Raw genomic sequence first — 19,681 nt, forward strand, 5'->3', positions numbered from 1 at the left:
CATTTAAAAAGTACTTGGCTGTGCACTTAAAGTGCCGTAACCTGCAGGGCTACACTAGAGCTGCATAGTGGGATTAGGCCGGAGAGCTCTGTGTGGGCCGCAGGGACACAATGGGCCGAATGGCCTCCTTCTGTGATGTCACAGAGCTCACCAGCAGCCGCGCTGCCTGATTTGTGATTGACAACCGAGAGCCCGCCCATGCGCACCCCGAGCCGCGCACAGCGCCCTCTCTCGGTCGCCATCAGTAATAACCGCGCATGCCCAGAGGACACCAACCGCCCCTCCCCCACACTCGGAGCTGCGCCTGCGCGCTGGATTCCTGTGGCGAGGAGTCGAGGAAAGGTGTTTGTGTCCGTCACAGAGCCGCGATCGGTGATGCGGTGAGTTTTCTCCGCTCCGATTCGTTAGCGAATGGCGCAGGGGGAGGGAGAGAATAAAGGGAAATCCGAACCCGAGTCCGTCCATCCGGGTCCCGCGCGGAGCGCGCTCGAGGGGCACGTGATCCGGGATTGATTGACAGGTGTCTTTGACCAATAGGGAGCGAGCAGGGCGGGGCTGAGGGAGCTTCTGACCAATGGGGAGCGCGCAGGGCGGGGCTGATGGAGCTTCTGACCAATGGGGAGCGCGCAGGGCGGGGCTGAGGGAGCTTCCGACCAATGGGGAGCGCGCAGGGCGGGGCTGAGGGAGCTTCCGACCAATGGGGAGCGCGCAGGGCGGGTCTGGAGACGCGAGCCTGTGGCGGGTCCTCCAACCAATCGGGGAGCCCGAGGGGCGGGACTTGTTCAGGGCCTGGGGCCAGGGCATGTTGTGGGACTTTATTGGACACAAGTCTCTTGGGCTCACATTTTAATACAGACTTTTTAAATTCATGAATGAAGTGACAGGGTCTCTAATTCTGTTGTGCCACAGTTCCTGGGACAGACTGTATCTCCTCCACACAGGGTTTGTGGTAGTTAAAGGGACAGTGATTCTCCTTGTTCTGCGAGTTTGGAATTAACTTTATCTCAGAATACAGACTCCAGGAGTTGACCAATAACTCGAGTCTTGGTTTTGATCTTCCAGAATTCCTGAGAATCTAGAACAGAAGGTGGTAAACGGAACAAGAAAGGAGAGAAGAGAGAAAACAAGGAACCATCGGCCGGTTAGCCTGACTTCAGTCGTACGTGCAGGAAAGATTCACAAGGATGATACCTGCACCTATCAGGAAAGTTAGACAGGCTGGTGCTCATTTCCCTAGAAAAGAGAAGGCCTGATCGAGGTCAGTAAGATTATGACAGGGTAAATGTATAGAAAATGTTCCCACTTTGGGGGAAACCAGAACCAGAGGTCATAAATAGATTTTATAAGAGTGAGAAATAGCACCAGAGTAAAGAAAAGTTCAGAAATAGGAGGGATCAGAAGAGGCAAAAGCGAGGCAGACTGAGATGGGTTTGGAGTGCATGTGACTTAATGACCTGGATATGGGTGTACCGGGCACTATTTTAAAATTTGCAGATGACACAAAACTTGGAAGTATAGTGATAGACTTCAGGAAGACATAAGAATTTGGAGCAGGATAAGGCCATTTGGCCCCTCGAGCCTGCTCTGCCATTTGATAAGATCATGGCTGATATGATCTTGGGCTCAGCTCCACTTCCCTGCCTGCTCCCCATAACCCATCACTCCTTTATTGTTCGAAAATCTGTCTATCTCCACCTTAAATATATTGAATGACCCATCCTCCACAGCTCTCTGGGGCAGAGAATTCCACAGATTTACAACTCTCTTGAGAAAAGAAATTCCTCCTCATCTTAATTCTAAATGGGCTACCCTTTATTCTTAAACTATGCCCTTTAGTTTTGGATTCCCCCACGAATGGAAACATCCTCTCTGCATCTACCTTGTTGAGCCCCCCTAGTATCTTATATGTTTCAATAAGAGCACCTTTCATTCTTCTAAACTCCAATTATAGGCCCAACCTGCTCATCCTTTCTTCATAAGTCAACCCCCTCATCTCCAAAATCAACATAGTGAACCTTCTCTGAACTGCCTCCAATGCAAGTATATTCTTCCTTAAATAAGGAGACCAAAACTGTGCACAGTACTCTAGGTGTGGCCTCCTAAATACTCTGTACAGTTGTAGCAGGACTTCCCTAGTTCCATCCCCCTTGCAATAAAGACCAACATTCCATTTGCCTTCCTGATTACTTGCTGTACCTGCATACTAACTTTTTGTGTTTCATGCACAAGGACCCCCAGGTCCCTTGATACTGCAGCATGTTTTAGTTTCCATTTAAATAATAATACGCTTTTTTATTTTTCCTGCCAAAATGGATAATCTCACACATTATACTCCATCTGCCAAAAGTTTGCCCACTCACTTAGCCGGTCTGTATCCCTTTGCAGATTTTTTATTACCTCACACCTTTGTATAATCAGCAAACTTGGCTACATTATATTTGGTCACTTCATCCAAGTCATAGACCGGCTGTTGAAATGGGCGGATATGTGGTAGATGCAATTTAATGCAGAAAAATATCAACTGATACATTTTGGTAGAATGAGGAGAGGAAATAGAAACTAAAGTGTACAATCTTAAAGAGGTTGCATGAACAGAGGTACATGTGCACAAATTGTTGAAGGTGGCAGGACAGGTTCAGAAAGCAGTTAAAAAAGCTAACAGGATCCTCGGCTTCATGAACAGATGTACAGAGTACAAATGCATGGAAATTATTATGAACCTGCATAAAACACTGGTTCAGCCCCAACTGGAGTATCGTGACCAATTCTGGGCACCGGACTTTAGGAAGGATGTGAAGGCCTTGGAGAAGGTGCAGAAACGATTTACGAGAATGATTCCAGGAATGAGGGACTTCAGTTACATTGATAGACTGGAGAAGCTGGGATTGTTCTCCTTGGAGCAGAGAAGATTGAGAGGAGATTTGATAGAGGTGTTCAAAATAATGAGGGGTCTGGACAGTGCTTAAGATCTGTAATGAACTGCCTAAAGGGTGGTGGAGGCAGACTCAATTGTGGCTTTCAAAGGGAGTTGGATAAGTATCTGAAGGAAAATAAACTGCAGGGCTATGGGGAAAAGGCGGGGGACTAGCTAAGGTGCACTTGCAGAGAGCTGGCACGGGCTCGACGGGCCGAATGGCCTCCTGTGTTGGAACCATTCGAGGATTCCATGCCTACGCCCTAAAGTCAGAAGAGCGCCCTCTGCTGCTGCATTACACTTGTTTCAGAAGTCGGCAGCGAAAGTCCCGCCCCTCATGTCCACAATTGGTTGGAGGACCCGCCGCCACCTCAGCCCTCCAAGCTCTGCCTGCTTGCTCCCTATTGATCGAAGCTCACGTCAGTCATGGCCGTGGAGTTGATCACATGCCCAAGTCCGGTTCCCTACAGAAGACAACATGCTAAGAAATAGGAGCAGGAGTAGGCCCCACAGCCCTTCGAGCCTGCTCCACCATTCAATAAGATCATGGCTGATCATCGATCTCAACTCCACTTTCCTGCCTGATCTCCATATCCCTCGATTCCCCTAGAGTCCAAAAATCTATCTATCTCAGCCCTGAATATATTCACCTTGAATATAAGAACCACAGGCCTGTGGGGCAGAGATTTCCAAAGATTCACAACCCTGTGAGTGAAGAAATTCTTCCTCATCTCTGTTTTAAATAGCCCTACCCCTTATCCTGAGACTGTGCCCCCTAGTTCTGGACACTCCAGCCAGGGGAAACAACCTCTCAGCATCTACCCTGTCAATCCCCTTCAGACGCATGTATGTTTCAATGAGATTACCTCTCAATCTTCCAAACTCCAGAGAGTATGGGCCCATTCTACACAATCTCTCATCATAAGACAGCCCTTTCATCCCAGGAATCAATCGTGAACCTTTGTTGCACCACCTCCAAGGCAAGTATATCCTTCCTTAGATAAGGAGACCAAAGCTGTGCACAGTACTCCAGGTGTGGTCTCACCAAGGCCCTGTACAATTGTAGCAAGACTTCCTTACTCTTATACTCCAACCCCATGCAATAAAGGACAACGTGCCATTTGCCTTCTTGCTTGCTGTACCAGTATGTTCACTTTCTGTGTTTCTTGCACGCGGACACCCGAATCTCTCTGAACACATTTAAAAGCTCTGACCATTTAAAAAATATTCTGTTTTTCTATTCTTCCAAGTAAAGTGAATAACCTCGCATTTCCCTACATTATACTCCATCTGCCACCTTACTGCCCTCTCACTTAGTCTGTCTATATCCCTTTGCAGACATTTTGTGTTCTCCTCACAGCTTACTGTCCCAACTAGCTTTGTATCATCAGCAAACTTATATACATTACACTCGGTCTCTTCATCTACGTCATTAATATAGATTGTAAATAGCTGAGGCCCCAGCACTGATCCTTGTGGCACCCCACTAGTTACAGCCAGCCAACCTGAAAAAGACCCGTTTATCCCTGCTCTCTGTTTTCTGTCTGTCAATCAATCCTCTATCCATGCTAATACATTACCTCCAATCCCATGAGCCCTTATCTTGAGTAATAACATTTTATGAGACACTTTATCAAATGCCTTTTGGAAATCCAAATATACTACATCCACTGGTTTATCTGCCCTGCGAGTTACATCCTCAAAAAAACTCTAATAAATTTGTCAAACACGATTTCCCTTTCATAAAACCATGTTGACTCTACCTAATTATGTTATGATTATCTAAATGCCCTGATACCATTTCCTTAACAATGGATTCTTGCATTTTCCCGATGTCTGATGTCAGGGTAACTGGCCTATAGTTCTGTTTTCTCTCTCCCTCCTTTCTTGAATAGCGGTGTTACATTTGCTACCTTCCAATCCGCTGGGATCATTCTAGAATCGAGGGAATGTTGGAAGATCAGAACCAATGTATCCACTATCTCTGCAGCTGTCTCTTTAAGAACCCAAGGATGCAGGCCGTTAGGTCGAGGGCATTGGTCGGCTTTTAGTCCCATTAATTTTTCTAGTACTTTCTCTCTATTTATATTAATTACATTAAGTTCCTCATCCTCACTAATCCCCAACATTTTAGGTATGATTTTTGCATCTTCTACTGTGAAGACAGATGCAAAATATTTGTTTAACGTTTTCTGCCATATCCTTATTTCCCATAATAATTTCTCCTGTCTCAGTCTCTAAGGGACCAATGTATACATTTGCTACTCACTTCCTATTTACATACTTTTTATATTTATGTCTACAAAAGAACATAAGAAATAGCAGCAGGAGCAAGCCATATGGCCCCTCGAGCCTGCTGCATCATTTAATACGATCAGGGAAGTATAGACCGGTTAACCTGACATCGGTGGTGGGGAAAATGTTGGAATCAATTATTAAAGATTAAATAGCAGCGCATTTGGAAAGCAGTGACAGCATCGGTCCAAGTCAGCATGGATTTATGAAAGGGAAATCATGCTTGACAAATCTTCTGGAATTTTTTGAGGATGTAACTAGTAGAGTGGACAAGGGAGAACCAGTGGATGTGGTGTATTTGGACTTTCAAAAGGCTTTTGATAAGGTCCCACACAAGATATTGGTGTGCAAAATTAAAGCACATGGTATTGGGGGTAATGTATTGACTGGATAGAGAACTGGTTGGCAGACAGGAAGCAGAGAGTCGGAATAAACGGGTTCTTTTCAGAATGGCAGGCAGTGACTAGTGGGGTACCGCAAGGTTCAGTGCTGGGACCCCAGCTACTTGCAATATACATCAATGATTTAGATGAAGGAATTGAATGTAATATCTCCAGGTTTGCAGATGACACTAAGTTCGGTGGCGGTGTGAGCGGTGAGGAGGATGCTAAGAGGCTGCAGGGTGACTTGGACAAGTTAGGTGAGTGAGCAAATGCATGGCAGATGCAGTATAATGTGGATAAATGTGAGGTTATCCACTTTGGTGGCAAAAACAGGAAGACAGAATATTATCTGAATGGTGACAGATTAGGAAAAGGGGAGGTGCAACGAGACCTGGGTGTCATGGTACATCAGTCATTGAATGTTGGCATACAGGCACAGCAGGCGGTGAAGAAGGTAAATGGCATGTTGGCCTTCATAGCTAGCGGGTTTGAGTCTCGGAGCAGGGAGGTCTTACTGCAGTTGTCCAGAGCCTTGGTGAGGCCACACCTGGAATATTGTGTTCCGTTTTGGTCTCCTAATCTGAGGAAGGACGTTCTTGCTACTGAGGGAGTACAGCGAAGGTTCACCAGATTGATTCCTGGGATGGCAGGACTGACATATGAGGAGAGATTGGATCATCTGGGCTTCTATCCACTGGAGTTTAGAATAATGAGAGGGGATCTCCTAGAAACATTTAAAATTCTGACGGGATTGGACAGGTTAGATGCAGGAAGAATGTTCCCGTTGTTGGGGAGTTACAGAACCAGGGGTTACAGTCTAAGAATAAGGGGTAAGCCATTTAGGACCGAGATGAGGAGAAACTTCTTCACTCAGAAAGTGGTTAACCTGTGGAATTCCCTACCGCAGAGAGTTGTTGAGGCCAATTCACTAAATATATTCAAAAGGGAGTTAGATATGGCCCTTACGGCCAAAAGGATCACGGAGTATGGAGAGAAAGCAGGAAAGGGGTACTGAGGTTGAATGATCAGCCATGATCTTATTGAATGGCGGTGCAGGCTCGAAGGGCTGAATGGCCTACTCCTGCACCTATTTTCTATGTTTCTATGGCCGATCTGATCATGGACTCAGGTTCACTTCCTTGCCCGATTCCCATAACCCCTTATTCCCTTATCGGTTAAAAAATTGTTTATCTCTGCCTTAAATTTATTCAATGTCCCAGCTTCCACAGCTCTCTGAGGCAGCAAATTCCACAGATTTACAACCCACTGAGAGAAGAAATTTCTCCTCATCTCTGTTTTAAATGGGTGGATCCTTATTCTAAGATTATGCCCTCTAGTTCTAGTCTCCCCTATCAGTGGAAACATCCACTCTGCATCCACCTTGTCAAGCCCCCCCATAATCTTATACGTTTCGATAAAGATCACCTCTCATTCTTCTGAATTCCAATGAGTAGAGGCCCAACCTCCTCAAACTTTCCTCATAAGTCAGCCCCCACATCTCCGGAATCAACCTAGTGAACCTTCTCTGAACTGCCTCCAAAGCAAGTATATCTTTTCTTAAATATGGAAACCAAAACTGTACGCAGTATTCCAGGTGTGGCCTCACCAATACCCTGTACAGCTGTAGCAAGACTTCCCTGCCTTTACACTCCATCCCCTTTTGCAATAAAGACCAACATTCCATTGGCCTTCCTGATCACTTGCTGTACCTGCATACTAACCTTTTGTGTTTCATGCATAAATACCTCCAGGTCCCGCTGTACTGCGGCACTTTGCAATTTTTCTCCATTTAAATAACAACTTGTTCTTCGATTTTTTTCTGCCAATGTGCATAACCTCACTTTCCAACATTATACTCCATCTACCAAATTTTTGCCCACTCACTTAGCCTGTCGAAGTCCTTTTGCAGGTTTTTTGTGTCCTCCTCACACATTGCTTTTCCTCCCACTTTTGTCTCATCAGCAAACTTGGCTACGTTACACTCGGTCCCTTTATCCAAGTCGTTAATACAGATTGTAAATAGTTGGGTTCCCAGCACTGACCCCGGTGACACTCTGCGAGTTACTGATTGCCAACCAGAGAATAAACCATTTATCCCGACTCTCTGTTTTCTATTAGTTAGCCAATCCTCTATCCATGTTGATATATTATCCCCAACCCTGTAAACTTTTATCTTGTGCAGTAACCTTTTATGCGGCACCTTGTCAAATGCCTTCTGGAAATCCAAATACACCACTGGTTCCCCTTTATCCACCCTGTCGGTTACATTCTCAAAGAACTCCAGCAACTTTGTCAAACATGATTTCCCCTTCATAAATCCATGCTGTCTCTGCCTAACTGAATTATGTTTTTCCAAATGTCCTGATACTACTTCTTTAATAATGAACTCCAACATTTTCTCAATCACAGATGTTGGGTCTATAGTTTCCTGCGTTTTGTCTGCCTCTTTTTTTAAATAGTGTTACATTTGCAGTTTTCCAACTATTTTTGCCTTTTTATCAATTTTTTGGTCATCCTTTGCTGGTTTCTGAAACTCTCCCAATCCTCAGGCTTACTACTATTCTTCGCAATGTTATAATCTTCTTTCAATCTAATGCTATGCTTAACTTCTTTAGTTAGCCACAGATGGATCACTTTCCCTGTGGCGTTTTTGATTTTCAATGGAATGTATTTGTGCTGTGATGTGCTGCGGCCCCTCAATCCGCCCAGTTCGGTTCTGGGGGTGTGGGCGGGGGGGGGGTGGGCTCAATCTGCCCCGCTCGGTTCTGGGGGTGTGGGTGCGCTCAATCTGCCCCGCTCTGTTCCCGGGGGGGCGGGGCGGGGCCTCAGTCTTCCCCGCTCTGTTCTCTGGGGTGGGGGGAGGGGGCACTCAATCCGCCCCGCTCGGTTCTGGGGGGGGGGGGGGTTCAGTCTGCTCCACTAAGTTCTCGGTGGGGGTGGTCACTCAATCCACCCCGCTTGGTTCTGGGGGGTGGGGGGGGGGCTCAGTCTGCCCCGCTCTAGTCCCGGGGGGTGGGCTAAATTCGCCCCGCTCTGTTCCCGGGGGGGGGGGGAGGAGGGTTCTCAATCCTTCCCGCTCTGTTCCCGGGGGGTGGGGATTGAATCCGCCCCGCTCGGTTCTGGGTGGGGTGGGGGGTGGGGATTGAATCCGCCCCACTCTGTTCCCGGAGGGTGGGGGGGGGGGGGTTCAATCCACCCCACTCTGTTCCCGGGGGGAGGCTCAGTCTGCCCTGCTCGGTTCGGTGGGGGGGAGGTGCTCGGAAGCTGCGGTTTGTATTTTATTTTCATTGATCTCCTCGCTCGCGCTTCTCTCCGCTATTTATATATAAAAAACCTCATAAAACTCACTTTCCACCGGTGATGGGGCTCGCAGGCGGTGTGAGCTGAGCATGCACGGTGCAGGCCGGCCACCTGTGGGCGGGGCCAGGGGGCGCATGCATGGTGTCAGCGCGGGGGCCTGTGGGTAGTGTTGATCCTGTCAACCAACCTGTGCAGCACCTGGGCCTGAAAATCAGCTTCACTGACCCTGGGCTTGGAAAGGGCGACATGAGGCAACATTCCCCCTCTTACCCCTTTCTAAACTCCCTTTGCAGGGTGTCAGATGTGGAGCATTTACAGACAGGAAGCTCAGACCCAACTATCAAGTCAAGATCTGACAGAGTCGCTTGATTCATCAGGACCTGAATATCATCGGCCTTTGCACATGGAAGGAGAGAGCAGCGATCACAGCTCAGACAAACCACACACGTGTTTTGTGTGTGGAAAGGGATTTCTTTATCCATCCCGTCTGTGGACACCCCAGCTTGTTCACACTGACGAGAGGTCGTTTAAATGTTCCGACTGTAGGGAAGAGCTTTAAAAGTTCTGGGGAGCTGAAGCGACACCAGCGCCTCCACACTGGGCAGAGGTTGTTCAGCTGCTCCATGTGTGGGAAAAGATACGCTCAGTCCACCAGCCTGCTGATACACCAGCGAGTTCACACTGGGTAGAGGTTGTTCAGCTGCTCCACGTGTGGGAAGGGATTCACTCAATTCACCAGCCTGCTGATACACCAGTGTGTCCACACTGGGGAGCGGCCGTTCACCTGCTCCACGTGTGGGAAGGGATTCACTCAATCCACCAGCCTGCTGATACACCAGCGAGTTCACACTGGGGAGCGACCGTTCAACTGCTCTGAGTGTGGGAAGGGATTCACTCACTCAGTCCACCTGCTGATACACTAGCGAGTTCACACTGGGGAGAGGCCGTTCACCTGCTCCACATGTGGAAAGGGATTCACTTGTTCATCCAGCTTGCTGAAACACCAGCGAGTTCACACTGATGAGAGACCGTTTAATTGTTGTTACTGTGGAAAGAGCTTTAAAAGCTCCCAAGAGCTGAAGGCACACCAATGAGTTCACACTGGAGAGAGACCGCTCACCTGCTCTGTTTGTGGGAAGGGATTCGCTCGGTCATCCGACCTGCTGAAACACCAGCAAGTTCACACTGGTGAAAGACCCATTCACCTGCTCTGTGTGTGCGAAGAGTTTCACTCGGTCATCCGACCTGCTGAAACACCAGCGAGTTCACACTGGAGAGAGACTGTTCAACTGCTCCGTGTGTGCGAAGAGATTCACTTAGTCATCCCACCTGCTGAAACACCAGCGAGTTCACACTGTTCTGTAGCGCAGGCCCTGCAGACAGCTGGGGCGACATGAACGTGGATGGGAGAATGTTTTTATAAATATTGAACCGCTGATAATCTTTCAAACTGTTGTGCTGATGATCCCCTTGATTTGACCTTTCATGTTATTACATAGAATTACATACAATGTACAGCATAGAAACTGTCCATTTGGCCCAACTGGTCCGAGCCGGTGTTTATGGTCCACACAAGACTCCTGTCATCCTATTCCGTCTAACCCGATACATATAACCATGTGTTGCTTTCTCCCTCCATTGGCATTCCGTTAGATGTATCTGTCCCAATGCACATTTCACCACTCCCTGGGTAAAGAACCTTCTCCTGAATTCCCTACTGGATTTATGAGTGACTATTTTATATTTATGGCCCTATAAATATGATGAGATTCTGTTTAGCTGACCAGTGTGTTGTACTTTACTTGTTCTGAGGAATGAAACATTACTGAGCCCCTGGACCCGTGTTATGGGATGAAGTGCCAGACCAGTAAAGGCCCAATGTCTGGGTGTGAATCTAACAATAACCTCACGGACCATATAGGTGATAACCAGATGGGCTTGTGGTTATAGTCTGCTCACAATGGACTAAATCCCCTTTACTGGCTCCTGCAGCAGGTGATGGAGATTCACAATCTGCACGGGTAGGGAAGGAACCGAGCAACAGGACGAGGCCGTTCAGCCCCTCAAGACTATTCCGCCATTCAATCAGATCACAGCTAATCTGTATCTCAAATCCATCTACCCACTTTGCTTCCATAAGCCTTAATACCCACACCCACAACAATCTATCAATCTCCTTCTTGATATTTTCAATTCACCCCCAGCCTCAACAGCTTTTTGGGAGAGAGTTCCAGATTTCCACTGCCTTTTGTTTGGAAAAAGGGCTTCTTCCCATCACCCTCAAGCAGCCTAGCTCTAATTTTATGGTTATGCCACTCCCCCCCCCCCCCCCCCCACCGTTCTGGACTGCCCCCACCAGAATAGATTCTCTCTATTTACCCTATCAAATCCTTTAATCATCTTAAACACCTCAATCAGATCACCTCTTAATCTTCTATACTCAAGGGATTACCAGCCTAGTCTGTACAATCTTTCCTCTGGTCTGAGCGGTGCTCTCCAGAATAAGGTTGACGGTCATGTCTGAATGTCAATAAAAATCATTTATATGAACTCTAGAGTCTCATGTGATTCTTCCATGGCAGGTACAGCACAGGCTAGATGCAGAGTAAATCTCCCTCTGCACTGTCCCATCCAACACTCCCCGTGTTACGAATACCTTCTCTGGATCCCGAGTCTTGGATTTATATAGCACCTTTCATGACCACCGGACATCTCAAAGCACTTTGCAGTTTTGAAGTGTAGTCACTGTTATAATGTGGGAAACGAGGCAGCCAATTTGTGCACAGCAAGCTCCCACAAACAGCAAGGTAATAATGACCAGATAATCTGTTTCTTTTGTTATGTTGATTGAGGGATAAATATTGGCTAGAACAGTAGAGATAACTCCCCTGCTCTTCTATGAAATAGTGCCATGGAATCTTTTATGAGCACTTGAGAGCAGTTGGGACCACGGTTTAATGTTTCATCCGAAAGACAGCACCTCCGACAGTGCAACACACCCACAGCACTGTACGGGAGTGTCAGGTTAGATTTTTGTGCTCAACTCCCTGGAATGGGACTTGAACCCACAACCTTCTGACTCAGGGCGTGTGCGCTACCCACTGAGCCACATCTGGCAATGTGATGTTGGTTGAGGGACAATGAGGTGTTCATTGTGGCTCAGTGGTAACATGCTTGTCTCCGAGTCAGGAGGTTGTGGATTCAAGTCCACCTCCAGAGCCTTGAGCATAAAATTTAGGCTGACATTCCAATGCAGTACAGAGGGAGCACCGCACTGTCAGAGGTGCCCTTTTTCACATGAGACATTCAACCGAGGCCCTATCTGACACCTCAAGTGGGCGTAAGACATCCCATGGCATTATTTCGAAGAAAAAGGGAGTTCTCCCCAGTGTCCTGGCTAACATTTATCCCTCAACCAAAATCTCCAAAACAGATTATCTGGTCATTATCACATTGCTGTCTGTGGGAACTTGTTGTGTGCAAATTGGTTGTTGCATTTCCTCCATTACAGCAGCGACTGCATTTAAAGGATACTTCATTGGCTGCAAAGGGCTTTGGGACATCCTGAGGTGGCGAAAGGCACTTTATAAATACAAAGGAGAAAAGGCTTAAAAATGGAACAGTGGGTAACAGGACATTAATTAGTCTCCTCTTGGAGAAACCAAGGAATCGACTCACTGTATGTAGGAAACAAAGCTGATTTATTTGACAGTTGTTTGACAGAGGGAGCAGATAGATTTACAAGAAAGGTTGCAGGAATGAGGAAAATCAGTTATGTGGATAGACTGGAGAAACTGGGATTGTTCTCCTGAGTCACTCAATACTTTTCCACTTTTTACCCTTCTTTCCTTTTCTTTTGATCCCTCCCTGAACGTTCTCTCCTGTCATCATGCCTCCTTTCGTCTCTCCTTTCTCGGATATTCTGCCCTCCCAAATCCCTACCCCAACCCTTCATTACTCTTTGATCTTCGTACTCTCCTGCTGCCGCCCCAGGCTTGAGTCCCTCCTAGGTAAACCTGCAGCTTCCCTCTGTGCCTTTCTTGGCATCTGCCGAAGGGCCCATCGACGCACTCATCACTGCCTCCTTAGGAGCAGCAACCCTAACTGTCCCATCCTACTCTCTCACCCACTGGGGGCTAATCTTGTCAATGTCCCCCCTGTTCAACTCACCATTCCCCCCTCCTCTTCCCCCGCGCCACCACAGCGCTGACCTTGTGGACGCTGGCAGTGGGGCAGCCATCACCAACCCTCTCTGCATCTCCCTCCAGAATGTCCGTTCACTTGTGAATAACGCCCTTCCCATCCATGAGCTTATCATGGATGATGGTATCGACATCATGGCCCTGACAGAAACTTGGTTGAGGGGCAATTTCACCTTACCCTTAAATGAAACCTCCCCTCCTGGCTACACCTTCCACCACTTGCCCTGCCCAGACCGCTGTGGTGGCGGTGTGGCTCTCATCATCAAATCTTACCTTGGTCTGTCCCCCTACTCCTCCGACACCTTCTCCTCCTTTGAACATCTCACCTTATTCCACCCCTTTCTCCCATTTAAAATTCTTCTCTCTACCGCCCTCCCAAATACCATAAAAAATGTTATTACCGACATTTCTTCACTACATTCCTCCTTCTGCACCGAATGAGTTCTCATCCTCGGTGACTTCAACCTCCATCTCAACTCATTGTGCTCCCTCTCCTCTCAGTTCACTAGCCTCATATCCTCCCTTAATCTCTCCCTCCATGTACACTCCACAGCCATATTCGCAGCCACCCCCTTGACCTTGCTATTTCACGTGGCCTCGCCACTCCCATCATGTCAATTACAGAAAAGGCCATCTCTGACCACATCCTCGTATCGCTCTCCACCCACATCCCTCTTCCACCCCCATCCCCCGCCAGCCCTACTTCCTTCCGTGTCCGCCCCTGGAAAAAACTCTCTCTTGACTCTTTGACAATGGTACTTATGAACAGCTACTTTGACCCTCCTATCACCATGACATTTCTGCAGCTATCGATCTGCTCAATCACACCCTCACCACCTCCTTTGATGCCCCAGATTTCTATGATTCCATGATTCTAAGACGGACTGAACAAAAAATGCAACCTGTATTTGTAAATGTTGTTTCAGAGAAGAGCCCATACATTAAAGGGGCAGTGGAGCTGGATACGGAATTTGGTTAGGGGACAGAAAGCAGAGAGTAGTGGTGGCTATTTGTTTTTCGGACTAGAGAGAAATGTGCAGTGGTGTTCCCCAGCGGCCGGTTCAGGTCATTGCTCTTCCTATATAATTATTGATCTGGATTTGTGTATACGAGGCATAATTTCAAAGTTTGCAGATGGCTCGAAACTAGGAAATGTAGTTAACTCATCATCATCATCAGCAGCAGTCCCTCGGAATCGAGGAAGACTTGCTTCCATTCTTAAAATGAGTCCTTACGTGACTGAACAGTTCAATACGAGAACCACAGTCCCTGTCACAGATGGGACAGATAGTCATTGAGGGAAAGGGTGGGTGGGACTGGTTTGCCGCACGCTCTTTCCGCTGTCTGCGCTTGATGTCTGCATGCTCTCGGCAATGAGACTCGAGGTGCTCAGCGCCCTCCCGGATGCACTTCCTCCACTTAGGGCGGTCTTTGGCCAGGGACTCCCAGGTGTCAGTGGGGATGTTGCACTTTATCACTATAGTTAACTATGAGGGGAGTAGTAACAGACTTTAGGGGACATAGACAGAGTGATAAAATAGGTGCACATATGGTAAAAGAAATTCAAGGCATAGAAGTGTGAAGTAGTACATTTTGGTAAGAAGAGCGAGGAGAGGTAATGTAAATGAGAGGGTTCAATCTTAAAGGGGACAGGAACAGTGACACCTATATGTACACAAGTCTTTAAAGGTTACGGGGCAAGTTGAGGAGGCTGTTAAATCTGCATACGGGATCCCTGGCTTTATACGCAGAGGCATGGCCTAGAAATTCGTTTCAGACGGTGGTGCACAGTGGACGGTATCAGATCAGCCACCGCCTTTTATTCAGTTCATTGCATTAAAATGGCTCGAGCCCGTAGGGTGTATTTATGCATTGCTGCTGTTAACAAAGATCAGTAAGATGGACTGCACTGTGCCTCCACACTGGTGATCATTTTCCAACATTCTGTTGACTCTGGATCAGTTCCTATGAACTGGAGGGTAGCTAATGTAACACCACTTTTTAGAAAAAGAAGGGAGAGAGAAAACGGGGAATTATAGACCTTTTAGCCTGACATCGGTGTTGGAGAAAATGTTGGAATCAATTATTAAAGATGAAATAGCAGCGCATTTGGAAAGCAATGACAGGATCGGTCCAAGTCAGCATGGATTTATGAAAGGGAAATCATGCTTGACAAATCTTTTGTATTTTTTGAAGATGTAACTAGTAGAGTGGACAAGGGAGAACCAGTGGATGTGGTGTATTTAGACTTTCAAAAGGCTTTTGACAAGGTCCTACACAAGAGAAAAGTGTGTAAAATTAAAGCACATGGTATTGGGGGTAATGTATTGACGTGGATAGAAAACTGGTTGGCAGACAGGAAGCAGAGAGTTGGAATAAACGGGTCCTTTTCAGAATGGCAGGCAATGGGGTGCTGCAGGGTTCAGTGCTGGGACACCAGCTATTTACAATATACATCAATGATTTAGATGAAGGAATTGAATGTAATATCTCCAAGTTTGCAGACGACACTAAGCTGGGTAGCGGTGTGGGCTGTGAGGAGGATGCTAAGAGACTGCAGGGTGACTTGGAAATGTTAGGTGAGTGGGCAAATGCATGGCAGATGCAGTATAATGTGGATAAATGTGAGGTTATCCACTTTGGTGGAAAAAAACAGGAAGACAGAATATTATCTGAATGGTGACAGATTAGGAAAAGGGGAGGTGCACCGAGACCTGGGTGTCATGGTACATCAGTCATTGATGTTTGGCATGCAGGTACAGCAGGTGGTGAAGAAGGCAAATGGCATGTTGGCCTTCATAGCTAGATGATTTGAGTATCGGAGCAGGGAGGTCTTATTGCAGTTGTACAGAGCTTTGGTGAGGCCACGCCTGGAATAGTGTATTCCGTTTTGGTCCCCTAATCTGAGGAAGAACGTTCTTGCTATTGAGGGAGTACAGCGAAGGTTCACCAGATTGATTCCCAGGATGGCAGGACTGACATATGAGGAGAGACTGGATCAACTGGGCTTGTATCCACTGGAGTTTAGAAGAATGAGAGGGGATCTCATAGAAACATATAAAATTCTGACGGGATTGGACAGGTTAGAATGTTTCCGTTGCTGGGGAGCTCCAGAACCAGGGGTCACAGTCTAAGAATAAGGGGTAAGCCATTTAGGACCAAGATGAGGAGAAACTTCTTCACTCCGAGAGTGGTTAACCTGTGGAATTCTCTATCGCAGAAAGTTGTTGAGACCAGTTTGTTAGATATATTCAAAGGGGAGTTAGATATGGCCCTTACGGTCAAAGGGATCAAGGGGTATGGAGAGAAAGCAGGACAGGGGTACTGAGGTTGAATGTTCAGCCATGAACTCATTGAATGGTGGTGTAGGCTCGAAGGGCCGAATGGCCTACTCCTGCACCTATTTTCTATGTTTATGTTTCTAAAAAAAACAACCTACTGAGCAAGTGTTGTCTTGCCCCGCCACAGAACTGCTGGGAGTCGCCCAGCAGAGGCGGAGACTCCGAGGCGGTGTCAGGGAGCGGGTTGTTCTGACCTGGCTCACTGTTTATCGACTGAACAACAGGATTATTATTAGAAGACCCGGAGGCGGGGCGGGGCTGTTGGGCTAGCCCGAGTGTCAATGCCTGAACACAACAGGTTAGCAGCTGGCAGGTCAAAAAACATCAATTACAGAACTTTGTTCATTCAAATCTATAGAAAAAGAAACTCTCCGACCGAACGTTTGACCGACTCCCCAGTCAATACCCAGGTAAGTTTCTGGGCTCCGCTGTTTAGCTTAGACTGGACGCAGGGCGGAAGAGTGTGTGCGGTTATGTGAAGCAATACTTTGCAAAGTTTCCCGTAGATTCTCTTGGCGGATTATCTGATCTTTACTGTCCTGGAATTCTGTGACTTTAACAACAGATGAAAATATATAACTAACTTTGTTCACAATTGAAATGGTGGCGAATTGCCAAACCGCTTGGATTTGATTTCACCAGAGAAACTCCTCCCTGTTCTGAAGCAACTGAGGAATGATTGAGTTGAATTCACCCTGAGGGCTGGCAGCACCTTTCCCACAGAAAACGGAGCTCTGAATCTCCCAGACCAAGGGGCAGATCACATTCACAATTTGTGACTTGCTAAAATCAAACAAGGAGCTTCTACCTGATTGGTTGTAGTGAAATAACAAGGATCTAACCTGGAACATCTGCACGGAAATAAAGAGACAGAAAATCCTTGTGTGATTGAGGCAAGGCTAATGGAGCTTCTAAGCTTCATTTTGTTTTGTATTAGCATTTTCTCCCCTTCCTCTTTCTTTTGAAAGCCTGTTTCCCGCGGTCAGAGATGCTCCCTTGCGCCGTGAGTTAGTTCTCTGTCCCTCGCGGCTGTAACAATGATGTGACTGTTCACCCAGACTGTGACTGAGGGCAGTCCATTTTACACCGGGGATCTCCGGGTTAATCCCACTCCCGGTCTCCACCAGTCTCCGCACGGACACATTGTCGAGCGGTTGCAGGACAGAAAGCAGGAACCCGATCTCAGGGGATTTACCCCATCCTGGTCGAGTGGCACTTTCTGCCTGTTGTAGAATTCGCAATTCAGTAAACACAGGGTGGGAACCCGGTCCTTGCTCATTCCATGTACATTTATACAATAATACACGGTGTTTACACTCACGAACCGTTTGGTGCCCAGTATTGTTTTATTTAACTGAAGAAAAGCGGGACCAGCAGTTCAGACTAACACACAGATCAGCTCAGTAAAGGGTTAACACATTCACACTGACCGATTATCGTCTGTGCCGAGCACCTGGAACATTCAGCCTCTGGTTACCTGAGGCAGGACTGAACATGATCCAGTCACAACATCGGAGCAAGTTCGGAGAGAAAACTTATCCCCATTAATTCTAATGAATTACTGTTTAACGCGACAATGTCAGTTTCAGTCAGCGAGGAACGGATGTGAATTAGGTGGGAGAAAGGAGCAGGGATTTCTGCTTCAGCCGAAATAAGTTCACGTTGATGAGGTTATTGTCAAACTGGCTGCAAAACTGAGAGCGCTCCCTTAATAGAGAACACACTTGCGGAAAGTTTAAGATGGAAACCGGTTCTGAGTTGAATCCATCGAATCATAGAAATTTACAGCACGGAAGGAGGCCATTTCGGCCCATCGTGTCCGCGCCGGCTGACCAAGAGATGTCCAGCCTAATCCCACTTTCCAGCTCTTGGTCCGTAGCCCTGTACGTCCTAGTATATTTTAATGTGGTGAGGCTTTCTGCCTCTACCACCCTTTCAGGCATTGAGTTCCAGACCCCACAACTCTCTGGGTGAAGAAATTTCTCCTCATATCTCCTCTAAACCTCCCCCTAATTACTTTAAATCTATGCTCCTGGTTGTTTACCCCTCTGCCAAGGGAAGCAGGTCCTTCCTATCCACTCTATCCAGGCCCCTCATAATTTTATACACCTCAACCTGGTCTCCACTCAGCCTCCTCTGCTCCAAAAAAAACAGACCCAGCCTCTCCAATCTTTCCTCATAGCCAAAATTCTCCAGACCAGGCAACATTCTTGTAAATCTCCTCTGCATCCTTTCCAGTGCAATCACATCTTTCCTGTAATGCGGTGACCAGAATTGCACGCAGTACTCCAGCTGCGGCCTAACCAGTGTTTTATACAGTTCAAGCATAATGTCCTTGCTCCTGTATTCCATGCATCGATTAATAAAGGCAAGTATTCCATATGTCTTCTTAACCACCTTATCTACCTGGCCTGCTACCTTCAGGGATCTGTGGAGCTGCACTCCAAGGTCCTTTTGTTGCTCTACACTTTTCAGTGTCGTACCAGTTAATGAGTATTCCCTTGCCTTGTTTGACCACCCCAAATGCATTACCTCACACTTATCCGGATGGAATTCCATTTGCCACTATTCTGTCCACCTGACCAATACATTGATATCGTCCTGCAGTGCGCAGCTTTCTTCTTCATTATCAACCACACAGCCTATTATATTGTCATCTGTAAACTTCTTAATCATACCCCTATTTAAGTCCAAGTCATTGTAATATACCACAAAAAGCAAGGGACCCAGCACTGAGCCCTGCAGAAACTCACTGGATACAGCCTTCCAATCACAAAACCACCCATCAAGCATTACCCTTTGCTTCTTATCTACAAGCCTATTTTGGAACCAACTTGCCAATTTGCCCTGGATCTAATGGGCTATTACTTTCGTGACCAGTCTGCCATGTGCGACCTTAATTACTGAAAGTACAACAACAACTTGGCTTTATATAGTGCCTTTAAAGTAGTGAAACATCCCAACACACTTCACAGGAGTATTATGATATAAAAACTTTGACACCGAGCCACATAAGTAGAAATGAGTGCAGGAGACTAAATACTGGGTCAAAGAGGTATGTTTTAAGGAGCATCTAGAAGGAGGAAAGAGTGGTAGAGAGGCGGAGAGTTCCAGAGCTTGGGGCCTAGGCAACAGAACGCATGCCCACCAATGGTTGAGTGATTATGATCAGGGTTGCTCAAGAGAGCAGAATTAGAGGAGCGCATTACCAACAGGTAGGAGGCCCCATCACCAATCTTTATATAA

General features: G+C 47.0%; 1 pseudogene; it reads left to right on the top strand.

The window, feature by feature from the left end:
- The window catches only part of LOC139273480 (zinc finger protein 850-like), a 254,673-nt pseudogene extending 243,341 nt beyond the window's left edge, over positions 1-11,332 (top strand).
- The last annotated feature ends 8,349 nt before the right edge of the window (positions 11,333-19,681 follow it).

The sequence above is a fragment of the Pristiophorus japonicus genome, chromosome 9 (genome assembly GCF_044704955.1).
Source record: "Pristiophorus japonicus isolate sPriJap1 chromosome 9, sPriJap1.hap1, whole genome shotgun sequence".
Lineage (NCBI taxonomy): Eukaryota > Metazoa > Chordata > Chondrichthyes > Pristiophoridae > Pristiophorus > Pristiophorus japonicus.